General features: G+C 53.0%; 1 long non-coding RNA gene across 1 annotated transcript; it reads left to right on the forward strand.

Annotated features, from left to right (window-relative positions):
• Nucleotides 1-15507: 15507 nt before the first annotated feature.
• On the forward strand, nt 15508-22144 carry LOC134164869 (uncharacterized). Its single transcript, XR_009965296.1, has 3 exons — nt 15508-15755; nt 20838-21038; nt 21999-22144. It is a non-coding gene; the product is annotated as an uncharacterized LOC134164869 (long non-coding RNA).
• Nucleotides 22145-22785: the final 641 nt, after the last annotated feature.

Consider the following 22785-nt stretch of genomic DNA (forward strand, 5'->3'; position numbering starts at 1 on the left):
AGCTTAGCCCCAGGCTCAGCCTCCTGCAAGCTTCCATCCAGGACTAATAAAGGAGGCTGTGTAAAGCTGGGGGTCTTGGGAAAAATCTCTTTTCCGGTACAAATCCGTGTACAAATCAACAACAGATTATTCAGGGGCTGTGCTTGGAGGGGTGGTGACAGTCCTGCCCAAAGGCACTGCTCATGGGAAGCTGTGCTCGCCGAGTTTGCTTGCAGAAAGCTGCGGCATGGAGGCGAGGATGAATGGAGCTGGGTGAAGGTCTGGGTGTCCGTCTCCTCTGGAGTCACTTCCAGGCTCCCAGCTCTGTACTGGAGCCCTCCAGCAGTGCCCATCGCTCCTGTTCCTGCTGGCACAACCAGGAATTCCAGCCTGGAGCAGTGGCTTTCAGGGACGTGTTCAGCCGGGCTTGGAGGAGGGATGCTGCAGCACTGAAAGGCATCACTTGGGTGCTGGAAGGGAAGCTCAGCTCTAATTGTGATCTGAGGCCAACTGTGAAGCTCAAACCAGGAGCCAGCTCTGGGGATGAACGAAGGGCCCCCAGGCAATGAACGTGGCCCAGGGAGGAGTTTCCTACATGGAAACTTGGGCCAGAAAGACACTTTCTATGTCCCCATGTCCATTGCTCTCACAAACTGCTCTTCATGCACCTTGTACCCTTCCCCAACAGGGAAGGAGGCTCCAAGCATCCGAGGGCACACAGAGCCAGGGCATTGCTCTCCCCAGCGGCGTTGCAGCAAAGCTCTTTCCACTCCTACAAATGAACTGGGAGCACTGGGATTCCCAGTGAGCAGGGCCTGATTTATCCCCTGCTTGCAGAGATGCTTGGGCTCTTCGGGGACAATTAGCTCCCAGTTTGCAGCCTCGGTTTTAACTATGGCACATGTTCATCATTTAAGCTCTTTACAGTGGGGCTCGGTTAACACCGGAGCCTGCTCCCTGCTGCCCATACCTTTTGTTTGGGTGATTTACTGTTCCTCTGTGCCCCTCTGCCCACTGAAATTCATAACAGCTTTCACGCAGCAAGAGAAAGCTCGTAATTACAGCTATGTCTGGTGGTGCCATTGGAGCTGAAGGGCTTGCTGGCACTTTCCCTTTAACGGGAATCCAGCTCCCAGCTGGAATGAAATTTGCCCTGCTGACGGGGTTCTTTTTATGGGTTTGCTTGAGCCCTTATTAAAAAATACCCCAGTTCTTGGCAGCGGCATTCCCGTGCGCTCCACCTTCCAGTCTCCTGTGCTCGCGCTCCGGGCTTTCAATGGGATCTTGGGAGTTGGGATCAGCAGCATGGGGGCACTTCAGCCAGCCAGAGCTGTTGCTGCCTGGGACACTGACAGTTTGGGGTTTAGAAGAGAGGTTTCTCTTTAGTTATTCAGTGTTGCTCTTGCAAGTGTGTAAGAAATGAGGTCTAACTCAGTGAAATCAGTGCTGTTTAGGTTCTTGCTTATCTACAGACCTCGCTGTCCATTCATTCTCCTTTCATCCCCTTCGTGCTTCCTAAAAGGAGGCAAGCACCCGTCTTGCGAGCCTGTAGAGTTAACAGTGAGTGCTGAGCCATCGAGGCAGGGGATGTGAAGAATCCAATTCCAAGGAATGACACGGAACCAGGAGATGGCTTCCAGAAATAGAGAGCAAGACCAGAATAGTGGGTCAGGAATCACGAAGGCATCACAGCAGGGGGACCCCGGGCTGTTGATGTGCCAGCCGTGCTGCAGGCAAGCAGGGGAGCTCCAAATAGAGCCTGCAGATGGGCAGCAGCCCCGCTCATGTTCCACATCGAGTTTCAAGGTGTAAATGCCCGTGGGGATAGCGGCTGAAAGGAGCAGGCTGTCATCTGATCTCGGCACAATGAACCCGCAAGGAGTGCTCTTTGCTGCGTGCTGGGATCCTGCAGGGATTTGAACAGCCTAAGGCAAGTTTTATACCAGTTTCAATGGCAAAAGGGGAAGATGTCGGGAGTTTACCCCTAAGTTATGCTCCAGATGCATCACTTCCAATAGCTTTGAGACAAGACCCTTTACTTGTGCTACCAGAGGGGCTCTTTGGCCAAAAAAAAAAAGCTTTGTATTTAAGGACTTGATCCTCTGAAATGTTACTGTCTTCCCAGCGTTGTCTGGATGCGATGAGGAAAAGCAGACTAATAGTTCTGTGAATTCCTCTTTTGATTGGAAATGCCAGGTCTTTGTTAGTACTTGCAGTTGGAGGCAATTGCTATGTGCTAAACGGGGACTACAGCATGTATTTATTTACCTCTAAAGGGGTTTATTACTTCCAAACACGCATTCTTTGCTGATTGGAACATCCTGAAAGCAGGGCTATGTGTGTGCCAATGCTCTGCAAACGGAGGGGCCGGTTCCTGCAAGGTTTGCCTGCTCTGCTGAGGGCTCCAGGGTCAGCTCACAGAAAGAAGGTCATTCGAAAGACAAGTGGTGTTTAGAAACTGATAACCACTGGGTTCTGCTGAAAGGGAGTTGATTCCCCCATCTAAAAGGAGATCTTTGGTTAGTGACTGATGGGGCAACTTCAAAAGCTCATGGGGTCTGGCTGAGATAAGCATTCAAACCTGGGATGCTCCTTCCCAAAGCGCCTTTGATCTGGAATTAAAGCGAGAAACCTTGCAGGCTTTATTGTGCGATTCCCAGGGTTTTTAATGATGTACCAGGCACACTGGGATCCACCTGGCTTTTCCTCTCCAGCCAGCAGTGAACTGCTGGGCTATGGCTTTAGCTGTGGCTTTGCAGGGTGAGATGGGCTGTAACTCCCTGCAGCATCGTGGCCCTGAAGCCCCTTTGGAGAGCTGAGGGGAGGGCAATCAGCCCAACCCCACTGCTCATGGGTGAGTGGCGTTGAGTAGGGTCTGACCCTCACCCCCATGCATGGTTCCTGTCCAAGGCTTGCTCGTACTCATGCATCCCGGGTCGGTCTGAGCCGCAGCTTTCACTGGTCCAAGGCACTGGGTGTTACTGGGGGCTCATGGATTAGCAGATTGATGCAGGCTGCTCGCTGTGGGTGTTAGGAGCACCCACTCCTGGCCCCCTGCTTGAGCAGAGCATTTGCTCGGGGTCTGTTTGCACTCACTCTGCAGTTCTGGTTTCAACAGCATCATTGCAGGGCACGCATCAGGCTGCGAGCTGAAGCTCTGTTCCCATCCCCGCTGGCAGCAGACACGGACAGGGTGCTGCTGCTCCCATCCTTGGTTTTCAGCATCGAATGTGTCACACCTGGAAGTAATTAGAATGAATTTTTACTAATTCCGAGCTAATTGCACAATTACTCTTCTATGAAAGATTCAGCTCTCAAAAGGCACTTCAACAGGAGAAATAAGTCGCTCCAAATCTGGCTTGGAGAAATAGCATGAAAGCATTAGGCTGGATCCAGAGCACGATTTTCTTTTCAAATTAAGTAATTCTTTCCCAATATGTTTGAAAATGCTCCGGGCTGACAGGGATGGTCTCTCTGGTACTTTCCAAAGGGGAAAGCTGGAGAGAAGGATGTGTGAACCATGCTTTTGGGATGCATGAGCCCATCCCATGGCATCCCTGGCTCTGCTGGATGGGCAGCAGGAGCTGGACCTGGCTCTGCCTGTGCTCTCTGCTCCTTGTGAGGGATGAGCCAAGCTCGCAGGACTGGTGCTGATCCCTCATCCCCCTGCCTGGTGCAGGATGGAGCCGCGTTCAAACCCCAGCGACCCACTTTGACGAGCCGCTTGCCGCGGTGCCTGCATCTCCCGCACGCTTGCAAATGATGTTTACTATTTAATAAGATGTGATGAGAGTGTTCTGATACTTCAAAGGCAGCTGACAGTTTTGCTGGAAATAATCAAGGAACTTTTGGACAATTACGGTGAAGGCTTTGACAGGGAGAAAACGTCTAAACCTTGTAAGTGTAACTAGCACCAAAGTCAGAGATTCTTCCCTGCGAACAGCTTGAATATTCATTTTTCTCCATTAAGCATCACTTTCTCATCTATTTATCTTTATTCCAAGCTTTCTCATGTCACTTGGCTTCCTTCAAGCGCAGGAGAGCTCTTTTCTTGTGACATGATGGGATTCTTCCCACCTCCTTGAACTCCCTCGGCTCCAAGCAGCGGGATGGCTTTCGGTGCTGTGCTGTCTCCCGCTCTGTCCCCAGCGCATCCCTGCTCCTGCGTAGGGTAGGGAGCACGCCCTCATCCCCGTTTTGCACATTTCCTATCGGACTAAGAAACTCCGAGACCTCTGCAAACCCTCCCAAAGCCATGACGGGAAGGCAACGGGCTGGATCTGATCACAGGAAGAAATCCTGAGTGATTCCCTAGGAATGGGGCTGGACCTCGGCAGTGGAAAGTAGCAGTAATTCAGCCAGGATTGGTGAGACTTAAATAGCCCTTGAAAGCATCTGACAAAACAGGTGAATTGGAATGAAAGCCATCTGAGCTCTTCCTCTGGGTCATCTGATATGCTGATTTGCCCTAATACTGATTGATGTTTAGCTTATAGACGTATTGTCAAGCAGACACGCGGGGCTGCTTTTCTTGTTGACGTTCAGGGCGAGTGTTTCATTTAATCACAAACCTTCCATCACTCACGGTAGTGAGAAGGCAATTTGATAATATGGACATCGAGCTCAAGCCACTGATCTAATAAGACTTTTGCGTGGTGTTAATGGGAACGCGCACTGACAGATCACTAGCGTGCTCGGGTGGCAATTACAGAGGTGATGAGACTTCTGCAGCAGAACCAGTGCCTCTTGTTATCCCATCAGCAAAGCTGCGGACATCATTAGTTGAGATGAGGATATCCCATTATCCAGGATGCTCATAGGGGAAAACTTGCAGGTCACCACGGAGGGATGGGGGAATGGGCACGGCAAAGGCAGTGATGCATCCCAAGCCCAGTGGGGCTCACTGGGGTGCTGCTTGTGCCCTTGGTTTTGCCTCTCCCCTCTTTCTATCCCCATCCCACCCAGCCGAGCTCCGGCACGCAGGACGGACCATGCCTGACCCCCCCTCTTTGGGCTGCTTCAGCCCCGTGCCGCGCATCGCATCCTCTGGTAGTCGCTCGGAGCAGTAATTGGCCAAAGATTACTCTGTGTAATTGAACGGCAGGGGCTTTGTGTACCAAACAGGGACTTGTCTTTGTCAGAAAGTCTTTACAAAGTATCCGGCTCCGGGTGTCAGGGAGGACAAGTTTTTTAATCATGTTAAAATGATTTATTTAAACGTCAGGCCGTGTCACCTCCCTTCCTTTCATTTCTCAAACTGTTTGTGTTTTTTCTGGATGATAAATTTATCTTCAGACAGCTTCAATATGACTAATTAACTTTGAAATATAAGAACCAGATGTGTGAGCTGGAGAGCTTTCTGAACTCATGCCAGGCAATTCTTCCCCCCCCTCCTTCCCTTCTTTCCCTCTCCTCTCCTTTTCCCTGTGTTGAAATCGCTTTGCAGACACCCACAGCACATGGAAAAACCCAGCTGGTCACCCCTGCCCTGCTCTGTCCCAGCACAAGGTTTTGCCACTTGAAGTGGCGAAAGCATGGGGTGAACCATTGAGTGCCCTATCCCTTCCCTACTGTGGGAAGCAAGCTGCCACACAAAAGGAAACCAAGGCTGGATGTGACACAAAGTGATCTCTTCCAAAGCAAATCCTCCTGTGTGAAGTGGGTTTTCTTCTTCTCCTCCTATGAGGAGATCACTCCAAGCTGCTCGAGGAAGGGGGCATTTAGGTACCAATGGGTACCCTTTGGGACCCAGGGCCCCATTTTCAGTTCTAAATCATTTCTCCTTTCACAGCTCCATTGGGAGTGTGTACTAAGGCGAGGTGTAAAGGTTGGGATTGAAACGAAGCTCTGGGAGCAGCTCTGGACTAGGGAGGGGATTCCATGAGGATGGTGCTGCTTGAGCTCTGCTTGATACGAGTAGGGAAAATAGGTTTTTTTTGGATCCTGGTGATGAGAAACCTTTCCTTACCCCAGGCCCTGGGTTGGGGCAGCATCTTTGTGTGAGATGGATGGGATATGATGGAGAGGTGCGGGATAATCCCGGGATGTGTAGGTACCACACAGGCACTGCCAGCCTGCAGCAAGGTTGTCTCCACTGGGAGCTTTCCAGGCTGAGAGATCAGCTCCAGAGGAGCCAGGGGGACAGGACAGGACTTGGCTTCCTCTGCCCCTTGTTATGGCTTTGGACAGGCACATTGGGGAATTGCCCTCTCCATTGCCGGCAGTAGCCAGGTGCCCACATCACCAGGGAGCAACGTCCCCCATCAAACTTCCCCAGGAGCCTTCTCAGCCCAAACAGATTCCTCAAACAAAGTGTAAATTTTCATGTAAAGAAAATGTTGATTTTGGTGGAGATTTTTCCCCCTCTCCTTGGAACTGGAATCAAAATCATGTTTTCTAAGTGGCTTTTTTTATTGAAAGACTTTGAAGCTTTCGTTTCACCAGCCCCAAATTTATTCCATGGGATAACGTGGTGGGTTGGTCTGTTCAAGGAGATGGGCGCCGTCTTTTAACCCCTTCCAGCACACGGTCCTTTACAGGCGTGCGTCACGTTCGCTCCTGCCTTCGTCAGTGAGAGCACAAGTGGTTGGCAAGGTGAGTTCCTTCAGTTGCAGCTTTCCAGGGCTGGTTAATCCACGTGTATCCATGCACATGGGATTGCTGCTGAATGCTGTGATTGACCACAACGACCTCCCATAGAGGACATCCAAAGGCAAACTGTAAGGATCCCCCCTTGGCCAGAGTGACACTGGAGCAGCAGCTTGGTGCTGATGCCATAAGGAAATGGAAGTGGATAACCAGCGTTGCTTGCTCTGAGGCAGCTTGTGGACTCCTCTGCTGCGCTTCCATTGCCTCCAGATGGATAAAGGGCTCTATCCAGAGGATGCACGCTGTGGCAAGGGGAGGGATGCTCATGTGGACCAAGGCGTAACCGGCGGTGGGGTCCCTGCTCCTCTCCCTGGCTGGAGCCTTTGGAAGGCATCACGTCGGCGGTACCACTCCTGGCTTAGTTAGAGGACGAATGGAACACCTCAAACGGCCCGGCGTTACAAACCCTCTCCCCATGCCTCAGCCGTGCCCTAAATACACATAACAAGCTTCTCAGTGCCGTCAGTGCATGCTGACAGCCTCGATGCCTCGGCGGGCAGGATCCAGCAGCATCACGGCGCTCCATAGGCAATAAAGTCCAAACCCCCCCCTGGATCAAGGAGGCTGCGATCCCACCCCGCTCCTTTCGTGTGCTCTGCTCAGGCTCTTTCAAGCCTGCCTGCCGTCTCTCTCCAGCAAAGCCTTTCATGCCTCCCTCGGCAGACTGACGGCTTGACAAGTTGCCACGAGTGACATCTGATTTGTACAAATTTCAAGACTAATAAATCTACCTGTCAAAGCGGAAACTTTAAAAGGAGCCGAGCCCAGCGGGTAGAGTTTAACAGAGCTCAAGTTGATGAAACTGTAGGATGGAGAAATTATATCTGTCACAATCCACCCACATTAGTTCTGTGGAGATGTTGGCAACTGAAACAAACGTCTTTCACAGCCTTGGAAAGAAAAAAAAGGGGGGGGGGGGGTGGAGAGAATATAAAAGGCGCCTGTTAATACTGTGAGTAACAAGTAACAGTTCTATTTGTAAACTAGCACATTTATTTATTTCATTCCTAATTTGCTCGTAGACACGCACGGGAGGCAGCGACCCTCCTGCTCCCCTGTGCCCCGCGGATGGGTACCTCGTTGTGGCAGCGGCGGAGGTGCTGCTGTGGATGCTCGTGAGGCCATGGGTTTGGTGCCAACCTGCTGGATCCAGCCCTGAAACCCTGGGGATGAAAGCTCCTCCCCAGCCTGAGCCCAGAGCAGTGCGTCACCAACCTCCTTTCCTTGCTGGTGTTCTCTCTCTGCTGCTGGTTCTCAGCATGCACCAAGACCCAGGGACACCCCAGCCTTGTCTCCCAGCTGCAAACCCAAAGCTTCCGAAGGGCTCTGCCCAACTTCCTCCCCAGTTTGTGGGTCGTTTCCATAGGAGGCTGCAAAATCCCACAGCCAGGGAATGGCTTTGGGAGCAGAGAGTGGGGTTCCCTGCAGGGAAGGAGGCACAAACCCCATCCCATTCCCCTGCCTCGGATCCAGGGACTCTGACCCCATGGTTGAGCAGTTCCAAAAGGGGCTTGAAGAGGAGGTTGGAAAAGCATCCAAGCACACCAAGGGAAGGAGGTGCTGACTTTCCTCTTTATTGGCCCTCCTGTCTGAGGCACAGGCGGGAGCAGCCAGTTCAGGCTGCCTGTTGGAAGGAGATTGATTTGAAAGCCACACAGAGCTCCCATAGCCATGCCTGCAGCACGGAGCGTGTCTTCAGGTGTACCTAAGGACTGAACAACACCTCCGAGCTGATTTATGGCAGCCAGTTTGGCTATGACTTGCCCATCTCCTTTCATTACAGAGGAGAGTGGAGTCTTAGCTCTTTCCACTCCAATCCCATCTGCTGAGAGGCTCTCTGCATCCTCCCCAGCCTGTAGTATTGCTGCCTCACCAGTGAGGATGTGCTGGCTCTGCACAGAGGACAGAGGGAAGGGCTGCCAGTGCCTTGACCCCATGTGGGCTCACTCCTGAGCTCTGCACATAAAGCAGAGCTGCCCTTCAGCACAGCACAGCGCTGGGCAGACCCATGTGTGGGTCTGTAGCCTGCCAAAGCACGTTTAGATCCTGCTTCGAGTGCTGGCCAGGCCTCCTGCAGGTCCTCATCTTGTGAGCTTTAATCACAACCAGCACCTCCGAGTCCTGGGGGCCCTGATGGCACAGGCAGTGGTATGGATTGGGGCCAGCCCTGAAGGCCAGTCAGCACTGGGGTCCCGGCACAGAGGGATCCACATGGGGACAGGGTGTTTATGGACCCCCGCTTTCTGGCCATCAGTCACATACGGATGCTATGAAAGCCAAACATTGCTTCTACCAGTGGACTTAAGGCTGTGCAGGGTGCAGCAGAGATGAGCACATGGAGCAGCACCAGTTTCCATGTGCAGGAGCACGGTGGCTTTGTTGTCAAGGCAGCAGGGTTGGTGGAGTCATTGCACGCAGGTCACATCACCCAGGGCTCGCTCCCGTACCCGTGCTTCTCCCCCAGGGCTGCTGCCAACACAGAGACCCCACGGATGATGATGATGCTCTGCTGACCTCAGCCCCTGAACGCCTCAGCCTCAGCCCTGGCCAAGCGCCCGCTGCCCATCCCTCAGGACCATTCCTGGAGCAGGGACTGTTTGCAGACCAGGAGCAGCTGCGGGGAGGAAAGGGCACGGTGGGGATGGCCCAGCCCCATAACTCACGGTGGAGCAGGCGAGGACAGCTGCCGCTTCCCAAAGCAGCCGCTCGCTGCTCCCGGATCAAATCCTGCAGGAGAGCCGGGAGCGTGGGGTGCTCGGGGCTTGGAGCTCTCCCATTCGGCTCCTGCCCATCAGCCCCAAGCCCAAACCCCTGACTGCAGACCCAGGTGGAGGCTTCCAAGCACAGGGAGGACTTGGATGAGCCCCTGTCGTCGTCCTGCTCCTAGAGAAGTCACCGTTCTCCACAGTGGCATTCCCATGGGATAAAGCAATCACTGTGGAAGCAGTAAAACCCTCACCTCATCGCCCTGACCACCTGAATCTCTGGTTGGTGTCTGAAACCTCACCTCTCCCAGCACATTAACAACCACATTGGGATCATCCTGGGCTATTCCTCACATCCCACAAGTTGTATTTAGAGATGTGCTTCCACGGAGAGCCGCTCAATAACGTGTGTTCTTGTGGCTGCAGAGCTGCAGGAGCGAGCCATGCAGCAGCTTGGTTAACTGTCCCACAGGCAGGGTGGGAGCCGTGCTCAGCTTCGGAGCCACATAAAAACAGGCCCGCTGATGGGAAAGCTAAGGCGGATCATAGGTGAGATGGGAGTACCTGCCAAGCATCTCGTCTCTGGTAGCATTCCCATGTCCTTCACTGGGCTCACAGTCTGAGCCTCCATGTTCTGGGATTGTAGCATAAACATCCCACAGAAATGGGGTCTTTTTTTGTTCAATGTCTATTATTTCTGATGGAATTCCCGCTTTGAGGGCTCTGTTGTGATGAAGACTGAACAAAGGGGCTTTGATCCTGCTTCCTCCATCACCGGGGCTCAGCCCCGGTTCGAGGGGGTTCTGGAGCAGGGGGACCTGCCCCCCTCGGGTCAGCTCCAGCCTTCATCCCTCTGAGGCCTGGAGCTTCCCCTTTGCATTGAATGGCAGTGGAAAACCTCTTGCTCGGAAAACCACAACACGCAGGGCTTATCCAAGAGGAATTCAAGTCGCTGCTCTGTGATAAACTCTGGTTAGGGAGATTACGACTGTTTACCCAAGAAGTAAATATTGCTCAGTGCTTAACTGCTGCCAGATCCCAGGGAACAGGGCTGGACCGCAGGCGATCCCGCCGCTCCGCCGGGAATGGTGCTTTGCCATAGGGATGATCCTGGTTCTCTGCAGGAGGAAGGGCTGCAGAGCCTGGCAGAGCAGGGACGCCCATCCCTGTCGCCTGGTGTGATTTGCTGAGCTCAGCTAACTCGATAAGCTGGATGAGGGATGGCAGGCTGAGCCTCCACGTTATTCCTGTTACACTCCCATCGCTCTGTACCGTGTCCACCTCATGTGGCACTTATGTGTCTTGACAGTGAAATTAAGCGTGGTAAGGGAAAGGTTTCCTCTTTCCCACTGACACCTTGCAGCTGACACTGGAGCTGATACCCAGCCGGGCCTTTTATTCTGGTGTGTCTGCAGTTTAACACCCCGGGATCATAGCACTGCTGCTGCTGCTGCTGCTGCACCCTGCTCCTTAGGACAAAGCCCAGCACGTTAAGCATGGAATCCCACACTGCTTTGGGTTGAAGGGAGCTTAAAGCTCATCCAGTTCCAACCCAGGGACACCTTCCACTAGAGCAGCTTGCTCCAAGCCCCATCCAACCTGGCCTTGAGCACTGCCAGGGATGGGGCAGCCACAGCTTGATTCTTAAGATGAGCTTTAAGGTCCCTTCCAACCCAAACCATCCTAGGGTTCTGTGATCTTCGCAGGGAGCAGAGGGGGGTAATGTGTGATCTTTGCACAGGGAGCAGTGAGCACATCCTTACAGAGACCAGCTCTGCACATCTGCATGGATGGCAGAAGAAGACAGATAGACCCTGTTGTCTTTCTAATCCCCTTTGTAACGTGGGGGCTCCCCTCCTCACCTCTGTGCTTATCTCCCCTCCAGGTTTCAAAGCCCCACTAAATCATATCCATCACCCGCCTCGCATTAGCAAGGCAAGCTCCAGGCTGTCACCGCACCTCATGTGCGGGCATATGTTCCAGCACAGGGCCGGGTGATTTAGAGGGGACCATTCACATTCCCAGTCATCGCTTCAGATAAACAGGCTGTGAGTTTAATGATTCCAAGGTAAAGCTCTTTTATTAAGACAACAGAGGGAACTTTTTTTCAACCACAGCTGACATCACTATAATAAATCACCATCGTGTCTTGTGGGATTGAAAAAGCCAAAATCCTGTCAGAACTGATTTGCCTGGCTACTCGTGCCTCCGGAGCAAACCATGTGTTTTTAATCAACAGATCTTTGTTTTGCATTTCCAAGACCCTCGCGCTCTTTAAATAGTTAGCGTTCACCAGAGGGAGATTTTAAATTCAACATGTTGCTTCCTCACTGAGGAGATTAGGAAACAGGACACCCCATTACAGACTTACTGCGCTGGTCCGGGGGCTTTTGGAGGTTGGTTTGTGTTATAGAGCAGTGCCGTAAAGGGAAAGGCTTCCCCATACTTGGCTTTAGCACATTAGACCTTTTCTCTCCCCAAAACCACCTCCTGCTTCTATGGCTCCAACCATCTACTGAGGTAGAAACCCCTGTATTTCTAGTCAAGGAAATACCACCTAGAGAGGTGCCCAAAGCCCCTGAAGCCACCAGGGGTGTATCCCCCTTTACCCCCCATCCCATGGGCAGCCCTGCAGCTGGTACCCTGTGCCCAGCATCCTCCTGACTGTCCCTGCTCTCACTGCAGATCCCAACACTGCTTCTTCCTGCCCTGGATGTGCCAGGTTTTCCCACTGCATCCCCCCCACACCAGCAGTGTGATCCGGGGGGGGGGGGGAAGTGTCACCTCCCTGCTCCAGTTTCAAGGTCAGGCTGAAAGCGGAGATGTCAGGATCCTCTTTCCCACTGTGCAGGAACCCCTCCTGCCCTGCCTGCTTGGCACAAATGTCAGGGCTGAGAATAAACCGGGGATGGGGCCCTGTGCCAGTCAGTGTGGCAGGGAACAACCAGAACCTGTGGTGTCCACAGGGTGATGCCCGAGGGTTCCCAACAGGGGCACATTGGGGCCTGATTCCCTGTTGTATGGTGGCTTTGGGTTGGAAGCCCTGCTGGGAAGGGCTGGTGACCAGGGACCTTGTCCCCATGGAGGATGCTTTGCAATGCTGCTGCACCCTGGGTGTCTGCTCTCCTCCGGTTGTGCCACCAGTGCAGGCTCATGGTGGGATGCAGGGAGCAGGGAAAGGTGGGGACACACACACCCCCCCCCAAGGGCTCCCCCTTGTCTCATCCCAAGGTGCAACCCCACCAACAGCCCTTTGGGCTGCACTGGAGCAGGTCTAAGGGGGGACAAAGTGACCTCCTTTGGAGCCAGCCCCACTCCTCCACCGCAGTGGCAGTGCCGAGCATCCCCACCGCTCTCATGGGCACTTCTCCCCCCAGGACCACAGCAACCCCCCGGTGCCCCCCCTTAACCCCTGCATCAGGGATGAACTTTTCCCCTTCGGACGAACTCCTCTCAGCCCCTTCCTGCATGACCCCCTGTGGGCAGCATTAAAGTGACCTGTGCTCCAGCACCCTCCCACAGAGCCCATCCAGATCAAAGCCCGAGCAGGGAATCAAAGCATGTGACGGGCAGGTGTCCGTCCCCCTCGACAGGACCACGATGAATCACAGGCTCTATCCCACAAGGAGATCAAACCGGGCCTCCCGCGGCTGTTGGTTAAAGCCTGCCTTCAAGTTACCCTAATTACAGCTTTCCCCTCGCCTCCCCCGGCTGACTGCTGTCCCATGACCGCCCCTTTCACTCCTTAAAACAAAGGCTGCAGTGAGCAGCTCGGGGCAGCCGGAGCTGCTTGGCCCCGGCCATGCTTTGCCCTCCCTTTCTTCTCGAGCTGCCGCAAAGCCGCAGCCTGGCAGGGGAGCCTTTCCCGAGGGATTTGCCTTCCGTGGGGTTTGGGGTGCGTTTGTTCCACTCCTGCAGCTTCCCGTTCCTTTTTGCTCCTCCTGAGCAAGGAGAATGGGCTAAAAAGCATCGCGAGTATGTGCACAAGTGTTGGGCTCACAGCAGTGGTGGGAGGCAGAGGAACCCCCTGGTCCTAAAGGCCCTTCTCAGTCCCCCTTCCCGAGGTTCTCCTCTTGCAGTGACATCAATAGTGGCATTTTGATGAGAAGGCAAAGGAAGTGCTGCTCTCCAGCAACGCTTGGCTTTGATGTGTTTCAGGGTTGCATAAAAGCAAGGCCAGGGGAGAATCAAACAGTTTCTGTAACCAAAAACTGTGTGTGTGTGTGTGTGTGAAATGCACATTTTAGACACGTCACATGGAGAAGAAGTTTTAGGTTTTTCCTTTTCCCCTTGAATGTGTGCATTATTTCACTCACACGGGGGGGGGGGGGAGCATAAAAGAAAGGCAAAAAGAAATCACAGCGTTTCACTGAGCAGCCGCTCGCAGTTGGGAAATCAATCATTCCCATGGCAGATCCTGCTCACCCCAGGGCTTATCCCCACGGAGGGACCCTCACTGGCTGGAGGGACGGGTGTCCCCTTGCCCCGGGGTGCTCAGTTGGGGGTCAGTGTCCCAGGGAGCTGCCCTTTGCTTTTGAACTTGGTTTGAAGCGGGGCCGGTTGCCACACGGGCTGTCAGTGCGGGCTGTGATTGATGGCAGCGCTGCAGGGCTTCAGTCACCAATGCAGGTTGACTCTGGCAGTGGGACAAACCACCTTCCCTGTGCCCCCTGTCCCTGCTCACAGGCCATCACTCAACCCCCTGCCCCAAACCTGACCTTTTTCCTCTCCAGAGGAGCCTTGCTAAAAGCAGCGTTTCTTCCCCAAACCAGAGGAACCTCAGCGGCATCCGGCAGCCCAGGCTCTTCCCAGTTCCCACCATCAGCATCCTCCCACCCTGCCTGCTCCACCACCAAATCCCTGCAGAGCTCCTTGGAAAGAGCTGGAAAACCCAGCCAGGAGCATGGTGCGGGCTCCTCCTGCTCGCACACACGCACGCAGCCTAATGCAGTGTTGTTCTGGTCTTGGCCTCACATTATTAACAATAATAACTGTAAAATTCTCTTACCCACCACACACAGATTGAAGTAGCCAGATAAAGGTCTCTGAGCTCCACAACCTGCTGCTGGGGGGAGATGCTTATCTAAATAAGGTGGGTTTTCTTCTAAAACCCAAGATAATAATGATAATGCTAATAATAATCATAGTAATAATACCTCTTCTTAGCCTGCTTCAAGAGCCAGATCTTATCCTAAACAAGAAAATAATTCTAAGCCCTGGAGAACGCTTTGAAAATTAATATTGATTATTAGGAATAATAGTCCTACTAGGAGCACTTCGCACTGTCTAGGGAAAGGATTCCTCCAGGGCCAGGTAATAATCACAATCATATTTAGTATCTGCACTGCACTTTCTATCCTCAAAGCGGATTAACCTCTTCTCTACAAGCTCCATTACTCAGCACCAGGCTCGCATGGATGGAGGTGAGAGCTGGGAACCTCTCCCACCCCTCATACCCCAGCATAGGTGCTCTCCAGAGCCCTTGCAGTGATCCCCAAGAGCCAGTGGCACCTTGTGTCCCTCCATCCACCCCTCTGAACCCCTCTCCTGCTGCAGCTCCGGCTGTGCCAGGTTCTCCGGGACCACACAATGTGCGTGACGTGCCATTTAACACAACACAATGAAATATTGAAAAGGCTTTCAAAACCTCAACATGTTGAGGCAGAAATCTATGGAAGATGTTTAATACTAATTCTATTAGGCATCTGAGTTAATGAATCACAACTGTAAGAAATCATGATAATCCAGAAGGCATTAGTGACAGATTAGCTTCAAAGCTACCATAAAAGTGCCATAATGCTTACCTAGTGGCATGATTAATGCCAGCAATACATAATGGCATTAAGAGGGATGGAGCTGCGCCGCAGCAGCCTCACAGCCCCTTTGCTCTGGCCATCACCCCACAGCACCCACCCGGACCCATGCACCATCTCCATCATAGGGCACCAGACCCACGCTGGTCCTGGCTCTACCATGGCCCAAATCACAGGGTTATTTGCCCAAAGGGATAAGCCCCAGGTGTTGTCCACAGACTTTCTGTCTTCTCCATCACAACAGCAGGGTGGGAGGTGGGTGCTGCAGGTGATGGTGCTTGGGTAGTGATGGGGAGGCAGAGGCCATAAAAGGGAGCTCAGCCTCACCATCACCAGCATTACTGCTGCTCCAGGGAAGGGGTAGAGGGTGCTTGCAAGTCCTGTGCTGTAGGTGCTCGAGCTGTTTTTTCCTCTACAGTGCTTCAGCATCCCCTCCTGCTGTTTGCTACCCACAGCTTGGCCTGCAGCAGCAAAGCTGATCTCCACTGAGGACCACATCAGGAGAGCTTGGAGCATTGCTTGCACTTGTTGGCTGATGGAGGTCCAGCCAAGCGTGCCCTCGCCGGGCCGGGTGCTGGCAGCCACTGCGGTCCTGAGTGTCAGCAGAAACGTAAGTGGAACAAGTTGCTATTGAATGAAACTAGACGTCTCATTATGGCTTTTCAGGATTGTTTTCCTACATCTTTATTGCTCAGGTTTGCTTAATTCTAGAGCGGATGCCTGCCAAATTGTCTATCAAATTACCTACTGGCGAGTAAACTGAGATTAGTTCACTTGTGTGCGGCCCTCATCTATTTGACTTATAGCCAAGCAAAATATGGGTTTAATCAAGGGAGAAATTGGACATGATGTTTCAATGAAAGATAGCAGGGTACTACTATCTGTTCAGCGGAAACAGGGCAAGACACAACCCAGAGGCATGGAGCAGAGCAGGGTTGGCCAGGGCAGGGCCACAAGAATCAACTGAGGGCGATCGCTCTGGGGCTGTGCGAGTGCTTTGGGGATGCTGATAAACTCATCCCTCGGCCAGAAAACTGCTTGGCTTTGTGTCCTTGTGTCCTTGGTGGGGTTGTGATCACGCAGTGGCCTTGGTTGTGTGCCCTTTGGAGCGTCTCATGAGGTTGTGCCGTGTCAGTGGTGTCCTGTGCATGTCTGGCTCCTGCCCCAGAGAGAGGTGGAGCAGGGAGCAGATGCTGCTGTTAATGCAGTGCTTGTTGATGCTGCGAGGTGGGGCTCACCCCAGGTCTCCTGCAGGTAGGGCAGGTTCTCGGTTCAGTTGAACTTGCACTGCCTCCATCCCAGCTCTTGTGATTGATGGTGTTTGAGGAGGTGAAGGAAACCATTTCACCCACTGCCCGTAGACCTGGAGCCCCTGGCAGCGTGGGCTCAGTGTGGGAAGCCAGGAGGAAGATGAAGCTGCAGAGGTCTGTGGGGAGCAAGCACAGGCAAGCGTTGGGTGCTTGCTCAGGACGTCTGCAGCTTGTGCATCAAATCTCTTTGTGCTTCCCTTTGTGCCTCCCCTTGGGAAAGCGAAGCATTTCAATAGATGGGCTGGGGGTGAGACATGGGGATGCTTCTATACCCCAACACTTGTGGGGTTTTCCATCCTTCACATCTCACTGTGCCTTGCTGTAGGGGCCTTGGGCAGGCAATACCAGCAGGCCAAGGGATGGCTATCACAACCCCTGTGTCGTTTTAAATCCCCACCTCCTGGCATCACAGGAGTGCGGGTGCATTCCTCTTCTCTTTGGGGTTTTTTGCCTTCCTCCCCTCTTTCACTTTAAGCTGTTCCCAACCCTCCCCGAGGCAAGCTCAGAACTTTGAGTCCCGAAGGCTGAAAACTGGAAGGTAAATAAAAATCACCCCAAAGTTAATTATACACTTAACAAGTCATGATTCCTCTAAGCCCGTCTCGTTCCTTGTGGGGGTCTGACTCATGGTTCTGAGCACTTGCAGTTGGCGATAATATCTTGCTGTAATTTGAATTAAACCACTTGTAGCAGCGCTCTGTTCTCTTGATTTCATTTAGGCCCAGTGGGTGTCCTGTCTTCCTGGAATTTGTTGGCTATCTAATGAGAAGCAGCCCGGCAAACCCAGTTAATGAATCAAGCCAGCGGGTGACAAAGGGCTGGGTGGAAGTGGGCTGTGAAAGGGGACTGGGGGGACCAAGGGAGGGGTTTGTAGGGCCATTGATACGGGCTCCTTGTGCATCAGGTGCTGTGTGAGCCTCATCCCTGCAGCCACCCCATCTGTGTCCCCCTCGTCCCTCCACAACCTCTTGGACCCAGTGCTGAACTCGGGGCTCATCCCTCCCACTCCTTGGGCTCTGGGGTTTGATCCTTGCCATCTGCCTGAGGTTTCCCTATGAGAGGAGGATTTTGCCCTTTTGGGCAGCCCCATGGCCCTAGGGGGGACCCGGGGTATGTGCCAGTGCTTGAGGCCACCACCAAACCCAAGCGAGCAGCACGGTGCCTGGTCCCTTGCTGCCCTGCACCAGGCTGTGGGATGCTGGGGTGGGGGGGTGTCAGATGTGCTCCATGTGCTGCTTGCTTGCAGGTTGTGAGCATCACTGGAAGCTGGGCACGCAGCCTAGCAATGAAATGGTTCCTCCTCTGCCAAAAATAAAAAGCCAGGGGTGTTGCCAATGGGGTGTTTTCCATGGCCTCTGTTCTGTCTCCAGGAGAGCCACTTCCACCAGACCTGTGCCAATGGTTCCTGGGCAGGGAATGTGTCCCCCAAGCCTTGGGTCCCTCCTAACAAGCATTGCTCTCATCAATCTCATTTTGCAAGTGGGGCAGGAGCATCAAACAGTGATGAGGAAGCAGCCTGGTGTGGTGCTGCAGACCTGGAGCTGCTTATGGGTACCTTGGGAGAAAGAAAAGGGCGATCATAATGGCACAAGGAGACGATGTTATCGCTTTGTGTGCAGGGGGGGAATTAAGAAACAGGAGGAAAACTGCTTGGGGTTTTGTGTATTAATAAGAACAAGGGGGGAAAAAGGTTTCCAAAGCAGTGCGAGTCGCTGAGTTGAATTACAAAGGCTGGGGTCGAATGATTAACAACTCCCCCCACCCTGAGCTTCTGCATCGCCATCATTACTCACTCCAAACCCGAGGCTTCTCGGTTACATCGCCCGGCCGTTCTTTCCATTGACTGAAAACACATTCTGACTGAAAACAAACTTTGGATCCCCGAGGCTTGGCACGCCGCGGGTCCTGCGCCGTGTTTAATCAACGGGAAGCTAAACACTTTCAATCTGTGATGGCTCATTTGGAGAGGGAGCTTTGGGCCCTCGCTAGGTGCCAGATATAATAACTCTCCCTTTTTCTTTTGCTGAGGCCTACTCTTATAATTTTGCTATTTTTCAATGTCAGACCCATCTTTTGAAGAAATTTTATTGGATTTCCTGCTCGACTTCAGCGCGGATTTTTCTTTCCTTGGCAGGAATATCAAGCAGAACAGGGGGGAAAAACTCAATCATAATCTTGGAACGAGCGTCCTTATTAGTTAGGATTTCTTTGTCTGTTTGCACAAACACGTTGAGAGCCCTGCAGGTCAGCGGGCCCCTGGCTCTTGTGAGCCCGACCCTGGTGCTGGGTGCTGCTGTCTGCCCATCTTAAAGCAGGGCTGGGGGTGCTGGTGCTGGTGCAGGCAGGGCATGGCAAGGGTAGGCTGGGGGGAGGCTCTTCTCCCATTAGCCAGGGTGGTTCTAAAACCTTTCCAAGGTTTCTTATAGCTTTGGCTAATCCTTCATCCCCTCAGGAAGCTGAAGAGAACCAGAGGGCAGGTCTCTGATGCTGGCTCTGCTCTGCCACGGTTCCTCATGGAAGTGGGTGTTCAAGGACCAAGCACATGTGCTGGGTGCTGGCTGATGGCCCTGCGTGCACCCAAGGGATGCCAGGGGAGGGATTCCTCTCTGCCCACCAAGCTCCCAGGTGGCTGGGAGCAGGTCTGAGCTGCCCAACCCTGGCTGTGTCCCCAGAAGCTCGGGGGATCCACAGGGATGCGCTTGCTTCCTCCTGCATCCCTCTGGTTTATAAAGGCCTCTGGTGCCTGCATCTCTGCGTCCATCCCTGGTCTTGGGATTCAAAGCTGGCCTGGCTTCCAACCTCTATCCTGCACTGCCAATCCCTGCGCTTCAGATGAGGGTTTCCACAACCAATCCCTGCTCCCACCTCTTCCCAAAGCAAGCAAGGAGCAGAGCTCCTGCCCTCTTAGCAGAGCAGCTTTTGCTGTCTCAAGGCTTTCCAGGGGCTCTCAAGGCTTTTCCTCCTTCTTCTCTGTCGGTGTTTGAGGTTAAGAAGCCCGCTCCAGTATTCAATAAATCGCTTGGCATAGCGTACGCCAAAACAAGAAAATGGAATTCAGATTAAAGTCAGCCTCTGGCTAAAATGATAGTTTATTAAATAAACTGCAGCGCTGCCAATCAACCCTGCTGGCAAGCAATCCTCTGACATTAATCTTTTTTTGATGTGATTTAGGGTACACCTGGGCCTTTGTAGAGTATCTCCCATAATTTCTTTCCCATCTCTCTGGATCAAGCTGCTGTGCTTGGCTCCGTTGACAAATTCCCCAAGTAATCCCTCAAAAGATTGGAGAAATGCTCCAAACGCTCCATTAAATTTATTTTCCGTGCTTTAAGAGCCCCAAAACTATGTCCAATAAATAAAGTGTTCACTGTGATTTATTGAAATGCTGCTCTGATTTAGAGTTATAGGCAGGGAGAAATATGTCACCCCTGGGAACTGGAAGACCAGCCTCACAAGCGAGACCAGATGTGCCGGTGGAGGATGGAGGGGAGCACAGCCAGGACGGAGGGGGGTGCTCCCAAACCCCATGCATTCTTTGCTCCCTGCTCCCAAACGCCAGCACAAAAGGTCCCTGCTCAAGTTGTCTTGCCTGAGAAATTTATTGTGGTTGTAGTTATTGGGGGAACCATCAAAAGAGTAATTCTGGCCCTTGTTTTTGCAGGGGCTTTTTGATAAATCTGATACTTAGAAATATGCCTCCCACAAGACAGGAAAGCCATTGAGTTAAAATTAAGTAATCTGTCAGTAAACTTGCTGGAATCAAGGCCAAAATGAAACCCATGAAAGCAAGAAGGGGAGAAAGGGGAGCCTGTGCTCTGTGTCAGCCCAACCAGGGCTGTGGGCTGCCTGTTCCGCAGGTAGTTCTGTCATCCCTGCCGATGTTCGAGGCCAGGCTGGACAGAGCCTTGGGTGATGTGGTTTAGTGTGAGGTGTCCCTGCCCATGGCAGGGGGTTGGAACTGCATGATCTTAAGGTCCTTTCCAACCCAACCCATTCTATGATCCTGGTTATAAGTGAGGAGCTGTTTTCAAAGGGGCTCTGTTTGGCTGATTGCTGCAAGGACTCCCTGCTCTGTCCTTATGGCACACCACGCTGCTAGCATCCATCCATCTGCAGTACTGGGTACCTCTGCCCCATGGAACAGCAACATCTGCCTGCGCCTGCCCACCTCAGGGCTCACCCTTTGGAACATCCCAACCATGTTCTTGCCTCAGTTCCCCCCCCCAGACCATCCCAAATCCTAGGATGTTGGGCCCTGCATGGCTCCCGCTGGCCTGGCCGCGGTTCAAAGCGAGGTGTGCTGCACCACCTGTGTTTACACTGCACGAGCTGTGCTTTGCTCTAATAAAATCATTTAATACACTCATAACTCTCTTGGCAAGGGCCGTGCTGGTGGGGAACGGAGCAGGCTGACGGCAGCCCGATGGACACGATAACTCCGGAGCAGGGGATGCTCCGAGCAGGAGGCAACATGAAAATCCAGTCTGGAGCTCCAGCCTTGCGGGAAGGCAGACGGCTCCTCTGATGTGCAGCCAAGCTCCCCAGGCAGGGAGGGCACGGGGAAGCAGCAGGAGTGCTCACTGGTAAGGATTCCCAGCCGGAGAGCCTGTGGCTGGAGAACTGGGATCAGGGAAGAGGGAGCCAGCTCTTCCAGGTTTGATCCTGACACTGCCTGGGTGCTCACCCGCAGGCCCCGGTGCTCAGCTGGATGGGGAGAGTGTTTGGGTATCCCTGCCCCAAAATCAGCATCGTACATGAGGGATGCAGCTAGCCCTGCTGTGGGTGTGCGCTTCAATTGGCCAAACTAAAGGTGGTACCCAAGGCTGAGGAGAGAGTCATGCGATTCCAGCCTGGCACCCAAAATACCTTTCTTACACCCCCCAGTTTGAATGAGAAGAACCATTCAAACTCAGGTCTTCCAGTTCTAACCCAGTCTGATAAGCAGAGGATAGGGGGATGCTCTCGGGCAGCTCAACCCCACAGCAAACAGAGGAAGGGTTTTATACAAGTCTGACAGATTGGGGCCTATAGGGATGCTGGGGAGGGACTCTTCATTAGGGACTGTAGTGATAGGACAAGGGGTAACGGGTTCAAACTGAAACAGGGGAAGTTTAGATTGGATCTGAGGAGGAAATCCTTTCCTGTTAGGCTGGTGAGGCACTGGAATGGGTTGCCCAGGGAGGTTGTGAATGCTCCATCCCTGGCAGTGTTCAAGGCCAGGTTGGACAGAGCCTTGGGTGCCATGGTTTAGTGTGAGGTGTCCCTGCCCATGGCAGGGGGTTGGAACTGGATGATCTTAAGGTCCTTTCCAACCCAAACTATTCTATGATTCTATGATTATTGGTGCTGCAGAGAGGGATGAAGGGGTTTATGGGGGTGATGGGACCGTATCTAGGGTCTGGATCAGGCTGTGGTGTGGGCAGAGGGGAAGGTGAACCAAGGGGGTGAGCAGGGAGAAGGAAAGGGGGGGGGGGAAGGAACAGAGCGAGGAGGCATGTGTGTGACTGGTAAGAGAAACAGGATTCATGGTAATTTCCTGCCAGATGCCTGAGCTCCTCCAGCACGCAGACGTTTCACATGCGAAATATCAAAGCGTTCCCAGGAACAAATGTACTTCCTGCAGCTCCTCAGATCTGCCTCCGTGCCAGGGACGCCAGGAAGAGCAGCATTCCCGTCCCGGGATGTTGTAGGGTTTTATAGGGGCATCACCCCACGTTACGGTGCTGCTGCAGGCGTTCCCTGTGAAACGTCAGGCTGGGTTTTGGGGCAGCGCTGCCTGCGTCTCCCCGAGCGCTTGTACACAGATTGGTCCTGACAGCTTGAATTAATACATCAGGGTGTCTGATCCGGGCTGGCGACGGGCCTTTGACCCTCTCAGCACAGTGCTGCTCCGGCTGAACGTCTCCCAGCCTCAAATTGATTTGGAGCTCTATAAACATCCTGACATCGGGGCTGGGAGGAGAGGAAAGGGGAAGGGAGAAGCTCCTCGCCACCAAGAAGGCGCTGCGCTGCACGCCACGATGGGGCAATGGGACAGAGACACAGGCTCCGTCCCGTCACCTTAAAGGCAATGCCTCTCACCTGGTTTCATGCTTCTTCAGAGTTCCTTTTAATGCCTTACAGAGTTGGTTCAAAATCTCAGTACCTATAAACCCCCCCTGCACATGAACTTGATTTGATGCTGGGTTTCAAGCTCTTTTTAATGCTTTTAAAGCGGTGAGGTTTGTTTGGTTTAACGTTTTTAGCATGGTTTAAGAGCTCCAAGGTGATCCCAGTGTTCTCCTGCCAGGCACCACCAGAACTTGCTCCTCACACCCTTGCTGAGGTGTT

Source organism: Pezoporus occidentalis, unplaced genomic scaffold, assembly GCF_034315485.1.
Source record: "Pezoporus occidentalis ecotype Australia unplaced genomic scaffold, CSIRO_AGI_Poc_V1 ctg226, whole genome shotgun sequence".
Classification (NCBI taxonomy): Eukaryota; Metazoa; Chordata; class Aves; order Psittaciformes; family Psittacidae; genus Pezoporus; species Pezoporus occidentalis.